Here is an 18686-nt window from a genome sequence, read left to right as displayed (position 1 = left end):
TTTTATTCAGCTTAAATCCTGCCAGATCCCCCAAATTCTTTTATTTTACTTAGCAAACTTTTGGCATTTTGTACTGGTTCTTTTAGTATCATCACTAAGAACATAAGAACATAAGAACAAGCCAGCTGGATCAGACCAAAGTCCATCTAGTCCAGCTCTCTGCTACTCGCAGTGGCCCACCAGATGCCTTTGGGAGCTCACATGTAGGATGTGAACGCAATGGCCTTCTGCGGCTGTTGCTCCCGATCACCTGGTCTGTTAAGGCATTTGCAATCTCAGATCAAGGAGGATCAAGATTGGTAGCCATAAATCGACTTCTCCTCCATAAATCTGTCCAAGCCCCTTTTAAAGCTATCCAGGTTAGTGGCCATCACCACCTCCTGTAGCAGCATATTCCAAACACCAATCACACATTACGTGAAGAAGTGTTTCCTTTTATTAGTTCTAATTCTTCCCCCCAGCATTTTCAATATATGCCCCCTGGTTCTAGTATTGTGAGAAAGAGAGAAAAATTTCTCTCTGTCAACATTTTCTACCCCATGCATAATTTTGTAGACTTCAATCATATCCCCCCTCAGCCGCCTCCTCTCCAAACTAAAGAGTCCCAAACGCTGCAGCCTCTCCTCATAGGGAAGGTGCTCCAGTCCCTCAATCATCCTTGTTGCCCTTCTCTGCACTTTTTCTATCTCCTCAATATCCTTTTTGAGATGCGGTGACCAGAACTGGACACAGTACTCCAAGTGCGGTCGCACCACTGCTTTATATAAGGGCATGACAATCTTTGCAGTTTTATTATCAATTCCTTTTCTAATGATCCCCAGCATAGAGTTTGCCTTTTTCACAGCTGCCATGCATTGAGTTGACATTCCCATGGAGCTATCAACTAAGACACCTAAATCCCTTTCCTGGTCTGTGACTGATAGCACTGACCCCTGTAGCGTGTATGTGAAGTTTGGATTTTTTGCCCCTATGTGCATCACTTTACATTTTGTTACATTGAACTGCATTTGCCATTTCTGAGCCCACTCACCTAATTTATCAAGGTCCGCTTGGAGCTCTTCGCAATCCTTTGTGGTTCTCACCACCCTACATAATTTGTTATCATCTGCAAACTTGGCCACCACGCTACCCACCCCTACTTCCAGGTCATTTATGAATAGGTTAAAGAGCACTGGTCCCAAAACGGATCCTTGGGGGACACCACTCCCGACATCTCTCCATTGTGAGAACTTCCCATTTACACCCACTCTTTGTTTCCTGTTTCTCAACCAGTTTTTTAATCCATAGGAGGACTTCCCTCTTATTCCTTCATTGCTGAGTTTTCTCAACAGTCTCTGGTGAGGAACTTTGTCAAAAGCCTTTTGGAAATCCAAGTAGACAATGTCCACCGGTTCACCCCTGTCCACATGCCTGTTTACACCCTCAAAGAACTCTAGTAAGTTTGTAAGACAGGATTTGCCTCTGCAAAAGCCATGCTGACTCTTTCTCAGCAGGTCTTGCTTTTCTACATGTTTTATAATTTTATCTTTAATGATAGATTCTACTAATTTACCAGGAACAGATGTCAAACTGACTGGCCTGTAATTTCCTCGGTCCCCCCTAGATCCTTTCTTAAAGATTGGTGTGACATTGGCCATCTTCCAGTCTTCAGGGATGGAGCCTGATTTCAGGGATAAGTTGCATATTAAAGTGAGAAGATCAGCAATTTCATGCTTGAGCTCTTTAAGAACTCTTGGATGAATGCAATCTGGGCCAGGGGATTTGGTAACATTTAGTTTATCAATGGCTCCCAGAACTTCTTCCTTGTCTACCACTATCTTCGCTAGTTCCTCGGATTCGCCTCCTAAGAAGCTTGGTTCAGGTGCAGGAATGTTCCTCACCTCCTCTTGGGTGAAGACAGATGCAAAGAATTCATTCAGCTTCTCTGCAATCTCCCTGCCATCTTTTAGCACACCCTTTGTTCCTTTGTCATCTAACAGGCCTACCGCTTCCCTTGCTGGCTTCCTGCTTTTGATGTACTTGAAGAACTGTTTGTTGCTGGTTTTGATGTTCGCAGCCATGCGTTCCTCATAATCCTTTTTTGCCTCCCTTACAGCTAACTTGCTTCTCTTTTGCCACCATTTGTGTTCCCTCTCATATTCTTCATCAGTCAAACTGGACTTCCATTTTCTAAATCATCTGCAAGGCTAAATCATCTGCAAGGCTTTCTAACACTAATGCTGCTTACTCACTTTCAGTTCCCTTATTTGGTTATCACCTCTTATATTTCTGTTAAGAATCTCTAACATTAATATAAAAAGTAGAGTTGAGAGAAGACATCCTTGTCTGGTACCTTTTGTTAACTCACATTTTTCTGACATTTCCCCATTTACAGTTATTTTAGCATATTGTTTAGTATGAATTGCATCTATATCCTTCACAAATTTGTTTCCAAAGCATAAACTAAGCATAAACTGTCAAGAGACATTGTCAAAAGCCTTCTCTGCATCCAGAAAGAGCAGGGCTACTTGTTTGTCACTGTGCTTCTCAAAATACTCCATAACATTCAGTATTGTTCTAAGGTTGTCTCTCAAATGTATTTTTGGCAAGAAACCACTTTGATCAGCAAACTTATGGTTACTTTGTGGTTAGAGACATATATAGGTAGTTTGCTGTTACCTGCTTCTGATCTTAACTTCCTCGGAAGTCTCCCATCCAAACACTAACCAAGGCTGACCCTGCTTAGCTGATAAGATCATCTTACTCCTTGGCATTTTGTGGTTAATGCCTCCTGCTCCAGCAGCCATTTTGTATAAATGTATGCTTTCTCGGCCCTGGCTTCAGCCTGGTGGAACTCTCTGCTGGCTTATAACAGAGCCCTGTAGGATCTTAATTAGTTCCACATGGCCACCCACCATAGGCGTAGCTACCAGGGAGACGGGGGGGCACATTGCGCCGGGAGGAAGTGACAAAACATTCAGGTTCATTTGTGATTTTTTTGGTACTTTTTAGTTTTTTCAGTTTTTGGCCTGCAAGGGGCACGGTTTTTAGGCTAGCAGCACCAAAATTTCAGGAATTTTTGGGAGACACCCAAATGTTTCCTGATGTTTCCAATGAGAGCTAATAGTAGATGGGGGCTACACATTTGAGGGCCCATAACTTTGGACTCCCTGAACCAAACTTCACCAAACCTGGGGGGTATCATCAGGAGAGTCTCCTAAAGATACCCTGAAAGATTGGTGCTGCTAGCTTAGCAATTTCACCCCTGGCAGCAGGCACACCCCAAATTTCCCCAGATTCCCCTTTTAAATCCACCCCCTTAGGCATGGATTTAAAGGGAGAATCTGAGGTCCCCAGTTTAAACATTGAAAGAGATGTTGTTTCAGGGTGGGGGAGAATCCACCCCAAAACAACAGCACTTTCAATGTTGTTTTAACTGGAGACCCCAGATTCTCCCTTTAAGGTGGATTTAAAAGGAGAATCTGGGGGTGATGCTGTTTGGGGGTAGATTCCAGCATCACAGCGGCTGCCCATGTGGGGTCCCCTGCAAAACTCAAATTTTGCACCGGGCTCCATTTTTCCTAGCTACACCCACTGTCTCCATACCATCTTACTGGCCTCCCAACCATCAACTTTAGATCAACAATCAATTCCTAATATCATCTAGTGTTTTGAACTTCAGTCTCAGCGCTTCCCCTTTTTGCCTGCTCTATTGCCATCTGGCCTGTGGCCCCTCTTATCTCTGGGATAAAGATCAATGAAACTTCAGAGATGTTATTTACAGACTGAGTAAAAGAATTATAATTTCCACCATCTGCCTTGATTTTAGTGTTTTAGCCTTATTTTAATATTGTACTTTATATATGTTATTTTATGTGATTGTAAGCCACCTCAAGCCCAACTTCAATCAGGAATGGGCAGGGTATAATGAATGAATAAATGTTTGTATTAAAGTAGGGGTTCATTTCAAGCAGGGTTGTTTATTTAAAGTGATGCTACAATTTTTTTTATTTATTTAAAACTTTTATTAATTTTTTATTTTATTTATTTATTTAAAACTTTTTTAAAGAAGAGATTTTGTAAGACTTTTTGAGTATGATCTATATTCACATGTCACTGACTCAAAGTGTCTTCTTTGCCATTATTTTTTTAAGAAAGGACTGTTATTAAAGGGAGAGGGAAGTATGGGATGGTGCAGTTTGTTCTACTTTGAAAGACATTCATTGGATGCATCCAGTCATCTGACGGAAAAGGACTGAAGGAACTTCTCTTGTCATGTTAAAATAAATGCCTATGCCTATATTAGTTTGCAAATGTAAACCACACATAGGGCTTTATTTACATTCAGAGGCAAATCCATATTGTATTATATATCTGTTGGTGTTCATCTTCAAAAGCTTATGGCTAATTTTCCTTTATTAATTAACAAAGCTGTATTCCAGGCCCTGTGGTTTGTAACCTACATGGAAGTTAAGCAAACAAATGCATGCACAGGGCCAACAACAGAGAACATAATGTGCACCCAGCAGAAGTAGAGACAGGCAGCCACCACAATGAGCAGGTGTTTGCTCTTTCAAGCTGTGAGTTGCTAAAGCAGACAACAACCAACTGTAAGCTGGCAATCTAAAATGCAATGAATATAGTATAGCCGCTTGAAAAGAGAGAGTACACTGCACAGAAGAAATACTGGCCTGAAGATTGTCCCAAATCTCAAAAGATGCCCAAAAAATAAGAGAGAGACCCTTTTAAATTATTTGTTATCATCATGTCACAACAGTGAGGCTTGAAAAGAAAGCTTGAAAAGAAGCTTGAAAAGAAAAGAAAATAATTTTTGAATCCTTCCAAACTCTCATACCAGAACAACAAGATGCTCTGTTCGGTATGCAGAAATGGGGAGGGAGTGTTAAAGCTTCTAGCAAGGGCACAGACTCTCAAGAATTGGAAAAAATATGAAGTGGACAAGTCACACTTCAACCCCAAAGGATGTTGAATTAGTGGTTCTGTCAAACTAAAGTTGCTGAAACTGTCCCAGAAGCACTCAGTCACTAATTGGAAAACTATTTATTTCATATTACAAAATGTATAACGTGCCTTTCTGCCATACAATGAAATCATACATCTGTGCTGAATACCATTCTTTCAACGATATCTCCATTTGAAGTTTACTGGAGTTTTCTAACTGTCATCACATCATCTTAAGAGAGAAAGAAGAGGTGGTATTAAAATTGCAAATCTAGACTGGTCGGTTATAAAAAGGATATATTTTAAACAAGTAGTGATTTGCTTTATGTTGTTAGTTGCTTTGAAAACTTTTAACTAGAATGCAGTATAAAGTTTTGGATAAATAAATAAATAATCATGCCTTAACTGTGAACTTTCCAGAGAAACCTGGCTAAGCCAGAGTTAGAGCATTGGACTAAATTTAACAGGCCAGCCTCATATGGGTTCCCTTTACCAGTCCTGCACAGCAAACACAAAAAAACCCTCCTCCTAGCTCTGAGTTGATACACCACAATTAAAAGAAAAATTGGAGCCAGTAAAGGTTCATGATACTAATCTGCATTAAAAAGTCCAACTCTCAGCTAGAAGATCTTTTAGTAGAAAATTAAAAGGCATATTTTGAAGACAGCTGAAACATTCCTTCAGAATTAAGCATGGAAGTACTGATTCATGCAACCATAGTACTGTGAGGGTTTTGTTTTTCTATTTCTTTTAAACTATCTCTGCATGTAATTAGACTTTATAAAGGAATGCAGCAATACAATCACATCAATGTCCATTATATGCCCCATAATATTCTTTCAAGTAAGCTAGTGAAATGTGGACTAGACAATTCTACTATTAGATAGATTTCTAATTGGTTGACTCACCAAACTCAAAGGGTGCTCATCAATGGCTCATCTTCATCCTGGAGAGAAGTGACTAGTGGGGTGCCACAGGGTTCTGTCCTGGGCCAAGTGCTATTCAATATTTTTATCAATGACTTGGATTATGGAATACAGAGCATGCTAATCAAATTTGCAGATGACACTAAAATAGAAGGGGTAGCTAATATCCCAGAGGACAGAGTCAAAATGACCTGGATAGATTAGAGAGCTGGGCCAAAACAAACAAAATGAATTTCAATAGGGAAAAATATATGATACTGCACTTAGGCAGAAAAAATGAAATGCGCAGATATAGGACAGGTGACACCTGACTAGACAACAATAAGTGCGAAAGGGATCTGGGAGTCTTAGACTGAACTGAACATGAATCAGAAGCGTGATGCGGCGGCCAAGAAATGAGATTCTGGGCTGTATCAATAGGAGTATAGTGTCTGGATTGAGGGATGTAATTGTACCTCTCTATTCTGCATTGGTTAGACCTCAACTGGAATATTGTGTACAATTCTGGGCACCGCAATTCAAGAAGGATATTGACAAGCTGGAACGGGTCCAGAAGAGGGCCACCAAAATGGTAAAAGGTCTGGAATCCATGCCCTACAAGGAGAGTCTTAGGGAGCTGGGTATGTTTAGTTTGGTGAAGAGAAGGTTAAGAGGTGACATGATAGCCATGTTTAGATATTTGAAGGGATGTCCTGTTGGTGAGAGAGCAAGCTTGTTTTCTGCTGCTCCAGAGACTAGGACCAGGAGTAATGAGTCCAAGGTGAAGGAAAAGAGAGTCCACCTAAACATCAGGAAAAATGTCATGACGGTAAGGGTTGTTTGACAGTGGAATGCCCTACCTCGGAGTGTGGTGGAGTCTCCTTCTTTGGAGGTTTTTAAACAGAGACTGGATGGCTATCTTTCAGGAGTCCCTTGATTATGTGTTCCTGCATTGCAGGGGGTTGGACTTGCTGGCCCATGGGGTCTCTTCCAACTGTTTGATTCTATGTTTTCAATAAGATAAATTTCTCAAACATATTATGGCACAAGAGTTGACCAGAAATGTAATCTGGCCATTGAATCCACATAATTGTAACTGGTTCCTAAGCAATTAAGAAAATTATGAAGTTGGATGTAGCAGAAAAGTGTGTAGGAAGGGTTGGCAAATCAGATCTTTTCACATGACATCCCTCCCTGTTGCGGGCAGGTAATCGGACCTTCAAATTGCCAAAAGTCCATACCTGAGCCAGGTAAAACGTCTTTTTCCTGGCGCATCAGGCCATGAAGCTGGCTGTGTTTAACTGTGACTAGTAGAATGTTCGTGCAGCATGTCTGTGGCCTGAGGGCTTGGTATGCCCTTAGAATGTTCACAGAGATGGCCAGAGATGACCAGTAAAAACAGTAAATAGGTAATATTGGTAGGTAATACGAGTGGAAGTGAAACACATACACACTTTGCCGTGTGAGACGTCAGGTGGGGTTCCCCTCTACACACACATGCAGGTAACTTTCACTCTCTGTGCCTCACCCAATACTACCACACAACATACATACTCTCATACACATCCACTTTATCCTCATACACCTCACTCTGCCCTCCCTCACATCCAACCACCATTTACCCACTTCCTCACCCATATTCGCCACAGCTCTCTTTTACTGAAAGCAAGCTGGAGCTTCTTGCTCTTTTTTCTTCTAAGAAAATCCGCTGGGTGGGGGCGTAATCCAAACACTCACTGGCTCCACTTCTTTTGCATGTGGCCCTTTAAAAACCCAGGGAGCTGGCCTCGATCTGAGTGCCTCACCACCCTGCCTCTGCTGCCTGACTGGGATAGCCTGCTTGCCCCAGTTCTGCCTTACCCAAGCCAGGACTGTGCGTGTCAACCAGCCTCATGGACAGTGGAGTTCGCACTCTGGACAGTTCCATTGTGGAATGGAAAGGGTTACCTTATACTAAAAACCAAGGCAACACCATAGAAGAAGAAGAAGAAGAAGAAGAAGAAGAAGAAGAAGAAGAAGAAGAAGAAGAAGAAGAAGAAGAAGAAGAAGAAGAAGAAGAAGAAGAAGAAGAAGAAGAAGAAGAAGAAGAAGAAGAAGAAGAAGAAGAAGAAGAAGAAGAAGTAGTAGTAGTAGTAGTAGTAGTAGTAGTAGTAGTAGTAGTAGTAGTAGTAGTAGTAGTAGTAGTAGTAGTAGTTTGGATTTATATCCCCCCTTTCTCTCCTGCAGGAGACTCAAAGGCTTTACATAACCTCCTTTGCCCTTCACCCTCACAACAAACACCCCCCCCCCCCCCTGAGAGGTGGGTGGGGCTGAGAGAGCTCCGAAAAGCTGTGTCTAGCCCAAGGTCACACAGCTAGTGTGTGTGGGAGTTCACAGGCTAATCTGAATTCCCCAGATAAGCCTCCACAACTCAAGCTGCAGAGCTGGGAATCAAACCCGGTTCCTCCAGATCAGAGTGCACCTGCTCTTAGCCACTACGCCACTGCTGCTCCCAAAAGGCTATGCTGGGGATCATTGGACCTGCATGGACATCTGTGTGGGTTGCGGACTGTGTTGAGGAGGACAATTGCCACAGCAACGCGTGGCCGGGGCCCGCTAGTTTATTCATGAAACTTTTTATGCTGTCTTCCCAGGATTTTCATGACAAGCAATTGGGGGAGGGGGGACAGACATAGAAAGATTTTTCTACCATTTTATTCAGTGAGTTCTTCCACAGGATTTAAACAACTTATCAAGCAGTTCTAAGAGCCAAATATCAAAGACTGATTTAGAGACTTGTAATTGTTCATAGCTATCATGTGATACATTTTAAAGACATATATAACTGAAGTGGTACTGGGGGAAGGGGAAGGTGTGGGCTGAAGCTTTGTAAACTGATTGGGAGTCCTTGATAAGCTTCTTAAGTTATGTCAGCCTCCGTCCTGTACATAGTACAAACTATCTTCTCCCAATAAGACACAATGCCTGGTTCCCATCAGCCCAAGCCTATCATGTACTCCCTGCCTCCTACTACAAACTTTTTTTTTCAAATACAGGTCCCAGTTTACAGTGACTCAACAATGCTAAAAACTTTGCCTCAGAAACTGACTGCACATAAATAGTCCACCTACCAGTTTCAAGGTGCCACTTAGGTTCAACTAGACATTTGACAAAGAGAATGAAACTGATTTTCATCAGTGTATGACATGTGAAGGGTTCTACAACTCTGAACTTTTAAAAAATATTATGAAGCCATAAAAATTCAAATTCTGTAACTACAGTTATGTGAAGAGATAGAAACATGTGTTGAATTGTAAACTCCTGGAGAGGGAATAAGAGGGGGAGTAAGAGATGGGGAGGTGTTATAAAACTTCCTTCTACCCTGACAGAACTTTTTAGAAGTCTACCAGGTGCAAAAAGATGTGCATTCATCATACAAGATGGGTACATCCTTTTTCCTCCTTCAATGTGTTGTCAGAAAGATCGCCATGTGTAAAGCAGCCTAAAAGTTTAGCAGGAAGAGACAATATACTTCTAGCCTTTGCTGCACAAACTAGAGCAAAGTGTTCACATTTAAATAACGGCAAATGTTCTCAGAACTCTGATTAAACTGTGGATTCTGCATCTGTTGACATACGACATGCCACAAAATGATTACAGCTAAGCATATTCCTAGACATGGTACAAGATGCTCCTTCCCTTTCGTACCATTGTGTTATCAGGATGTTCTGACTTTCATTATGGAAAATCAAATACATCTTTCTTTATTTCCAACTGAAGCACCTGAATGAAATTGTGTGGAGATTTTGAAATCCTCTCCTTTGTTTCTTACACAGAATGTTTACCAATTTAGTTATTTACTGGTATCCCCAAATACCCCAATTATAGTTCCAAGCACTACAGATTTACTTATAAAATCACTAATCAGATATACTTCATTCCCATTTTCTACGTTTATTTCATATACTGTCACAATACACAAATGACTGCTTTGTTTGAAAAAGCTATATTTTCTGTTGCCAAGCAAAGCTAGGTATCCTACAATTCATTGCTTCAGTGTAACATTGAAAACTGTAGAAACAAGTTAAAAGCCAAAAAAATAGTTATTTTCAAAATAGCAACATATTTTCAGGTTGTTAATACATTAGAATTTTCTTCATCCACTTCACAGTTTCATTCCAGCAATGTCCTTGGAAGCAGAGCGAATTTTAGATGGCTCCCAAAAGACTTTCAGTCCAGGAATGCCCCCTATGATGGCAGCCAACTTACACCACCAAAACGTGTGGCATAAGTCGGTCTTCTCCTCGGGTGAATTTTCAGGTGGCTGGGTTTTTTCCACTTTCCCCTGTTCCCACACCACCTGAAACTCTATTGGCACAGGTGCACTGCTATGATGTCGTCCCCAGCCATTGCTCTACCCCCCCCCCCTTTGGATTGGGCTGCCCATCAGAAGGACTCTTAGATGGACATAACTGGGCTAGTCAGGTGGGTGGAGTTCAGAATACTATCACATTTGAAAGACCTCAGTCACTATTGACAAGATTGTTTGGTTACAGAATATTTTTTCCAGAAACCAGCTCATACTCACTCACTAATCACAAGCCTTTATTGGCATAAAATAAACATACAAAATCAGCATACAAAATTTGCCCATTATTGCTCATAATTATAGACACTGGTACTAAAATACTAAATACTAAAATATATACATGGTCCTTCTGTAACTATAGGACATTCCTTCAGCTAAGTTAACTCACTTAAACGTCATCGGATACTGACAGAAGCTAGAAAAATTACTGCTGGCTATATGTGGTCATAATACATAGACATTGGTTGGTATTCATCTAGACTTACGTCTATTATTGTTAGCAGAAATTTTGCAACATTCTCACACACTGTGGGATCCATGTTGTTCAAAAGCATAGGTATCTTAAGAGCATCAGTTAGATTGTTATACAGAAATGGGATAAGTGCAGATTGTGACATTCTGATTTTTGCAAACCTTACACAATGAAAAAAAGAGGGTATGATCGAAAGTGTCTCCACCTGACCCATATTGCATGGACATAGCCTCCTCTGTTTATCAATTTGTTGATATCTGCCATAGAGCAGCATAGAAGGCATTAGATTGAATCTGGCCAGTGTTAAAGCTCTTCTTAATTTAGGGTTGGTGATCCACTGTAAATAATTGGCCATGTGTCCTTGTTCAATTGGAATAAGCAGGGTCAGGGGGGAACACGTTTTCCTCGCAGCTGTTATCATATCCCGATACTCTTGTTCTAATAGCTTAGTTTTCAAGCAGCTATATGCTTCTGATAGGGAAAGAGGGACTAACGACTCTAATGATACTCACTCACTAAAAGTTGTCCTCACAGCTATGATTCACAACTATGGCGGATTTCGCATGGGCCAAAAACAGCAGTGTGAAAACGGTGTAAAAGGGTTTAAAACGGTGTAAAAGGGTTTCCACCGTTTTCACACCGATGTTTTTGGCCCATACGGAATCCACTTATGTGAAGCAAGAAAGAATTCTTTGCACCCCTATCATCAAGAGCTAGTTCTTCGAGCTTGAGACTACAGCAGGCAATTAGTAGCTCCATCACTGTTTCCTGCTTCTTCAGCTTTAATTACCTTTTAAAGTCTGAACTTACCTGTACTACTGCAACTATCTTCAGGTGATGAGACTAGACAGGAGGCAGCCTGGCCTTCGTCATGACACCAAAACTCTGGAACACTCCCCTCAGAGGCCCTCATTTGTCCCTTTCTACCGATGTATGAAGACCTTTTTGTTTTGTTTGATGTTCCCTCAGTGATTTCTGCTTCGTTTCAATTTTCAATTGTTGTTTTTATGTTTTTGCATCCTCTACACACATAGCAGTGGAAGCAGCAGCAGCTCTCCTGCAATCACAACAGATCTCCCAACCATAGTAATCAGTCCCTCTTGAGCAACTGATCTCTGTTGTTAGAAATCAGATGTAATTCCACCTGATTTAAAGCTCTAACCTGAAGGTTGGCAATTGACATTCCTGTGTGCTTCCTTGACTTCACTGTGCACAGGGTGTAGCTAGTATTAGGTTGCACCCTTCCTGGGAATAAGAAGTCATCTAAATGAAAATAAAACAATCAGTAGTTGAGCAGATGTCTCTGGTGCCAAATGTGTCCAACGTAAAGGTCAAGAGCAAAGGAAAAGCACTGGATTCTTTTTCACTTGGAAGGCTACCATTTTTGCTTCTTGTTCTCAACAAGGGACAAGTTTATACTAGCCACAAACTATGCCTAGTGAAGTCAGCAAAACATTCTGCTTAACATCTTAATCCTACACCCCTTTTTAAAAACATCCAGTCTGTTAAGTTCTGGAGAACTTGAAACTTCGCACTCTGTGTTATGTTATTTTGGTTGATCTTACATGGCTTTTGTTTCTGGAGTTTGCCATGGACTAACACAGCTATATCAAATGTTTTCCCCACTGCCTAGTCACCTAAAAAGAAGTGTGAAAACAAAAGACATTTATTATGCCAGGAGGCTAGCCAAAATACTTGGATTTAACCACCAGAATGATTATGGGGCTAGGAAATCCTTGTGATACAGAACTCTTATATTTGTACAGTACATAACAGCACATTATTCAATAGTATACCATTTACCAGTTTCTCAGCAGAAAAGAGTTATAATAATTGAAAACACGTAAGGGGAATATGATCCACAAATCAAGTTAAAATGAAGTAAAACTGGCTGAGTTACACAGATTATTGCTAGCCTATGCAGGTTTAAATAAGATGTGGACTGAGGCAAAAAATCTATTTTTAGACGCTTAAGTCAGACAGATCAACAAGTAACTGAGGGCAACTCTTCGAACACTGAAAATCTTCAGACCTGGCCAAGTTATTCCATTACTTCCACTTCTTTTGTTTCTTCTGCATGACTAGATATTTAATCCAAGATTTATTCCCAGAAGGCTCTACAAGAGACCTGAAGTTCACCTCATCTATGTCAGTATTATTTCAGAAGGAGAAAAGCTTCAGACTGCTGTCTAAAATCCAGCTTTAAATCATGAAACAAAATTATTTTTAAAACAGAAAAAAAATCTAGATTTCTGCTCCAAACAATGAATCAGTAGTTCATTCATTGCTTTGCTTAACCAAGTAGATTCATTAAAGCTTTGCTAAGATGTAATATTTCTAGCAGTTCAATAGAAACAGCTTGCAAAAACTGCCAGAGCTTCAACAGGCTGTTCAAAAACAAAGCAACATTCTGTTCACTTAGTAAACAAATACACAGAGAAACGCATGAATAAGCTACTAATTCAGTCAGTCCAGTCTTATTCTAACACTATAATGATATATCCTGCTGGCTCTAAAATACACCAAAAGAAGTAGAAATTTGCATTTTGAGTTCAAAATTCTCAACAGGTCTGTGTGCATTGTGTCCTCTCTTAGAACACTGAACATTATTATGTTCCTGGCTGTCATGGTGGTGGAGAAAAAAAATCAAAATATATGGACAAGGTCTCAAATACAGACTTGGCCGTATCCTTCAGATGTAAAGTACCGTATATACTCATGTATAAGTCGAATTTTTCAGCACATTTTTAATGCTGAAAAAGTTCCCCTCGACTTATATGCGAGTCATTAAAAAAAATTGTGTGTTTTTACTTTGCCGGCCAGCAGGGGGCGCAGTTTTTATGCTAGCGGCACCAAACTTTCAGGGTACCCTCAGAAGACACTCCTGATGATACCAGCCAAGTTTGGTAAAGTTTGGTTCAGGGGGTCCAAAGTTATGGACCCCCAAAGGAGGTGCCCCATTCCCCATTGTTTTCAATGGGAGCTATTAGTAGATGGGGCTACCCTTTTGAGGGTCCATAACTTTGGACCCTCTGAACCAAACTTCACCAAACCTGGCTGGTCTCATCAGGAGAGTCTCTTTATGATAACAGCCAGGTTTGGTGAAGTTTGGGTCAGGGGATCCAAAGTTATTGATCCCCAAAAAGGTGCCCCATCCCCCATTGTTTACAATGGAAGCTACCGTGTTTCCCCAAATATAAGACAGTGTCTTATATTAATTTTTGCTCCCAAAGATGTGCTATGTCTTATTTTCAGGGGATGTCTTGTTTTTCCTGTGTTCTGTTCGTCGGGCATGCTTCCAAACAAAAACTTTGCTATGTCTTACTTTCGGGGGATGCCTTATATTTCGCACTTCAGCAAAACCTCTACTATGTCTTATTTTTCAGGGATGTCTTATATTAAGGGAAACAGGGTAATAGTAGATTTTCCATTTCTGATAATATCCCTCTTAAAAACTAAGTTGGGTTACATTTGGACATACAGATGATGAGGAGGAATCCAATTTTGAAGGATTTTAACTCTTGTGTTTTAGCTTGGTTGCTGATTGAGCTAAGGTCTTTGTACTTTTAAAGTTGTTGTTGATACCATATTCTTGTTGACCCTCTTTTCCACTTACAGAGCCAGTTTACTGTTTTTCTTTGAAACAAATATTCAAAAACATTTAACCTACTGATGCCTCAATTGATGTAATTTTATTGGTATCTATTTTTATTTTTGAAATTTACTAGCAGCTGCTGCATTTCCCACCCTCGACATATATGCGAGTCAATAAGTTTTCCCAGCTTTTTGTGGTAAAATTAGGTGCCTCGACTTACATGCGGGTCGACTTATACACGAGTATATACGGTATGTGTCATGTCTGGTTTTTATTTTGTTTCAGTCTGTGTACTCAAGGGTTTTATGAATATTCTGTTTTCTGTGTTTCAACTTTGCAAGTCACTTTGTGTGAGGAAATGGTTTCAAGACTCGTTTTGCTTTGACTTAGGCCTAAAATTATAGTTATTTTATTTTTAAGCTTCCACACAACTTTGTCTTTCAGTCATCCTCCAACGGTCTACTTCTGTGGTTTCCCCTGTTTTGGTCTATTCTTTCCCATACCAGCTTTGTTAAACTCTTTTCAGAAAAATGGCACTCACAAGCCTGCTAAACACATGGATAGGATTTCAACACCTTCCCAACCATATTGGCACATTTCTGCTTGTGCCCATCCCACTTCCATGCCACTAGAGGCCTTTCCACTGACTTTTAAAAATGACAGTAGCTATATTAGAGAATCATTACACTATAGGAATGTAGCCACTACTGATTAAAGATCAAATGGCAAAAAGCCAGTGGCACCGGGGGGGGGGGGCAGGAGGCAAAGGAAATATTGAAAGAAGAACAGACACACACCCTCCCCCTAATTAGGACTTTCCATTGCTACCAGGGACGTAGGTATAGATTTTTTTATGGGGGGGGGGGTTCGGGGGGGCAATATGCAATGGCAAACCACCTACAGGGTCAGTGTAAGCTGGCTGCAATGTGAAAGCATTTTCCATCACTACCATAAATGAATAGTTGGGGCAGGTTACAGCCAGGAACAACATACCACTGATATTCTCCTGAGCTCCACTAACCCATATACAGGCCACTGACAACACATGGTGAACCACTAGAGATCAATAAACTTGTTTTCCCAGTTGCTGTATGAGCACAAGAGGGATTTCATGAAGGGTAGAATATGTGAGTAGTAGAGTACATTTTGTTTGACATCTTAAAGATGCACTGTCATGCTTTTCAGGGTTAAATGTAACCGTGACGGATCACTCCTGCACAACTCTGTATTTTGTTACTAGTCTGAAGTGATGGCTTGTATTTTATTTTTGTTTTCCATATTTCATAGGAACATTTACTATGAATGAAATTTTATCAATGTATTGTCGAAGGCTTTCACGGCTGGAATCACTGGGGTGCTGTGTGGTTTCCGGGCTGTATGGCCGTGTTCTAGCAGCATTTTCTCCTGATGTTTCGCCTGCATCTGTGGCTGGCATCTTCAGAGGATGCTGCTAGAACACGGCCATATAGCCCGGAAACCACACAGCACCCCAGAATTTTTATCATTTTATTGGTTTTTTGTTGTGTTTTCACTACTAATACTCTCACTATTAGTTACCTAATATCAGTACAAAAAAAGTTCAGCAACCTTTTCTTGTGCATATTAAAGCATTTATTTACGGATAGCAAACATGAAATGTAATTACTTGTATGGTTGTGTTTTCTTTCAGTGGTTTATAAGCCTTTTACGAGTTTATAATAGCAGAAGTTATTACATTTGAATGTTATGGTCTCTTAACACATGATAATTAAATTGGCTCACCAAATACATGGTAAAGTGAAAGTGGGGAAATTGGATAAACCAGGAGTGATCCCATCTCTTCCCTATATGGTATCCCGTTTTCAGAAGCTAAAAGTTTCTTGACATGCCTGCCAGACATTCCAGCTGGAAAATACCCCAGAACAATCACCCAACACTTGGATCTGCCATCACAATTGACCCTCTGCCTGCAGGGGATATGTGAAGCTGTAAGTCAAATCTCTACCAGGAAATGATCTGCCCAGGACAACAGAATCACATACAACTCCTCCACATCCAGATCAACCTCGCATCTTTACCAACACTCCATATCCAGAACATGCCCAGCTCACATGCGCAGGATCTAATGTCAAATGAAACAGACTCTCTGTTGTCATGGTATCCTTGAAGTTCTGACCCACTTCCCTCCTCCCAAAAAAACCCAGCATAGTCTCTGCATCAGTATTGAAATTTACAGTATCATTAGCCTAGGAAGGATATTCCTTCCTTCCTTCCTTCCTTCCTTCCTTCCTTCCTTCCTTCCTTCCTTCCTTCCTTCCTTCCTTCCTTCCTTCCTTCCTTCCTTCCTTCCTTCCTTCCTTCCTTCCTTCCTTCCTTCCTTCCTTCCTTCCTTCCTTCCTTCCTTCCTTCCTTCCTTCCTTCCTTCCTTCCTTCCTTCCTTCCTTCCCTCCCCTCCACTTCCTGTTCTTAGACAGAGGTCTTGAACAATAAAATCATAAAACTTAAATGACACCCACATGTAAAAATACCTTCCTGCGACTCTTCTCTGATATTACATCTTAACATTGAGGGCCAAGCTTGAAATTAGGGTGGCTACAGGTTGGATGCTGATAGCATTTTAGAGCAAAACTTGGTCATTAAAAAATTCCACAAGGGCCCGATCCTGATCAAATCCATAGAATGGAAGAATCAGTCAATTTCCCCCACCCCCAACACACATACCCATATACCTTTTCAAGAGCCCAAAAGCCCCACCCCCACCCCCACCCCCCGACTGTGTCAGCACTTGAAAAAGTGGGGGAGAACAAGATAATTTGTTCCACTGCACTGTCTTGTGGAAATATGCAACACACATGCTATAAAAAAATTAACTCACAACAGCTAAAAACAAACAGAAACACAGTGTCTCTGCTGATTCAATTTCCTGAATGGAAAAGCTACATGTACTAAAAAATAATTATTTAAGTAGAGATTTTAATAAACATTAACACCTCTGTAAATCTTGAGGGAATTCTAATATCACAGCCTCATTTAATTAAGCAGTAAATGTTATCGTATCATATTTTCATTAAGTTAAATTACATCCCCAGAAAAGATTTTGTAGTAGCTGCAAAATTATACATTAAATAAATCTTCATATTATATTTCTCATACACAGACACGAAATGGGCCAGCCAAGGTTTAAGTTTCCACAGAAATCCCCAATAATATATTGACCAATAAAGTATCCTCATTGTCTGATGCAAATGAATACCAAAATATGAAAATTTTCCTCCTAGGCAGACTCTTGCAATTTTCTTATAGTGGCATAAAGAATAATTATGGGATAAACACAGTGTTTTTAGAATTGCTTGTTAATGTCTGGTCCCCCAAGGATGCATTTGCTCACCTAGGGAAGAAAGGTAAGACAGTCTATTCATAAGCAAAAGAGAGCCTTCCTTGTATGCTTACTATATATACTCACAGTAGGCAACAAGAGAAAAGGGTGAGTACAACCTGGAGACAGTTTCCCTGTATCACCATAAAAACCAACAGCTGTGATCAACCAATAATTTTTAATAAGGATAGCAATCAACATTGGTTCTGCTAACTCACTAGTTCCCATACCAACAAATATATAGGGGGGGGAAGTCTATTTAACTACATGTTCCCCAATAGTGGAAGTTTGGCAGAGTCTTCCATCCATGCACTTTACCTGCTGTAAGCCAAAATATTGAAATCTAGGAATCAAGTGTAGAAGGGGAGCAGGGGAGAACTTTTAAAAATATTTTCATGAAGTTGGTCAGTCTACCTTTATTGGCATAAATCAAATACAAAACTTTGAAGAAACAGAAATATATTGTCGAAGGCTTTCAAGGCTGGAATCACTGGGGTGTTGTGTGGTTTCCTGGCTGTATGGCCATGTTCTAGTAGCATTTCTCCTGACGTTTTACCTGCATCTGTGGCTGGCATCCCCTCCCTCTCCCTCCCTTGCATGCCACCCCTCACTCACTCCCCTCCCTCACTCCTCGTCCCTTGAATGGCACTCCTCCCCCTCCCTCCCCTTCCCTGCACTAGGGTGGGTGGGTCATGTCCAGATGCCGGGCCCCCTCCCCCTCCCTCACCTCCCTTGCATGCCACTCCTCACTCACTCCCCTCCCTCCCTCCCCTTCACTTGAATGCCTCCCCTCCCCCTCACTCCTGTCCGGTTGTCTGGGAGGGGTGGCATGCAAGGAAGGGGAGGAAAGGGAGGGGAGGGGAGGGGGCCCGGCATCTGTGGAGGGTGGGGTATAAATGTGAAAAGAAACTTGAAACAGGGCATAAATTTGAATATACATTTGATAAGTTTCCAGGTCTAATATGACCTCAGCACAAAATTTTGTTCTTAAACATATGATCATTGTTGACCCTGGTTATCCAAGTCTTGGGTGTATAGAGTCCAAAAAGGCATTCCATTTTTTGTCATAC

General features: G+C 40.9%; 2 protein-coding genes across 4 annotated transcripts in view; one reads left to right on the top strand and one right to left on the bottom strand.

The window, feature by feature from the left end:
- Nucleotides 1-18686, top strand: part of CHRM5 (cholinergic receptor muscarinic 5) — a 106664-nt gene that overhangs the window by 30959 nt on the left and 57019 nt on the right. Inside the window, exon 1 of one of the 3 annotated variants that reach the window (XM_048484282.1) lies at nucleotides 16190-16228. The exons of the other annotated variants lie outside the window; for them this stretch is intronic. The gene's annotated coding sequence lies outside the window, so the exon portion shown is untranslated. Of the gene's footprint in view, nucleotides 1-16189; nucleotides 16229-18686 lie in introns of those variants that run through there. 3 annotated transcript variants of the gene reach the window in all.
- AVEN (apoptosis and caspase activation inhibitor) overlaps nucleotides 1-18686 on the bottom strand; it is a 169705-nt gene that overhangs the window by 111839 nt on the left and 39180 nt on the right. The gene's annotated exons all lie outside the window — the stretch shown is intronic.

Source organism: Sphaerodactylus townsendi, linkage group LG02 (genome assembly GCF_021028975.2).
Source record: "Sphaerodactylus townsendi isolate TG3544 linkage group LG02, MPM_Stown_v2.3, whole genome shotgun sequence".
Lineage (NCBI taxonomy): Eukaryota > Metazoa > Chordata > Lepidosauria > Squamata > Sphaerodactylidae > Sphaerodactylus > Sphaerodactylus townsendi.
This window is presented reverse-complemented; position numbering and strand designations above follow the sequence as displayed.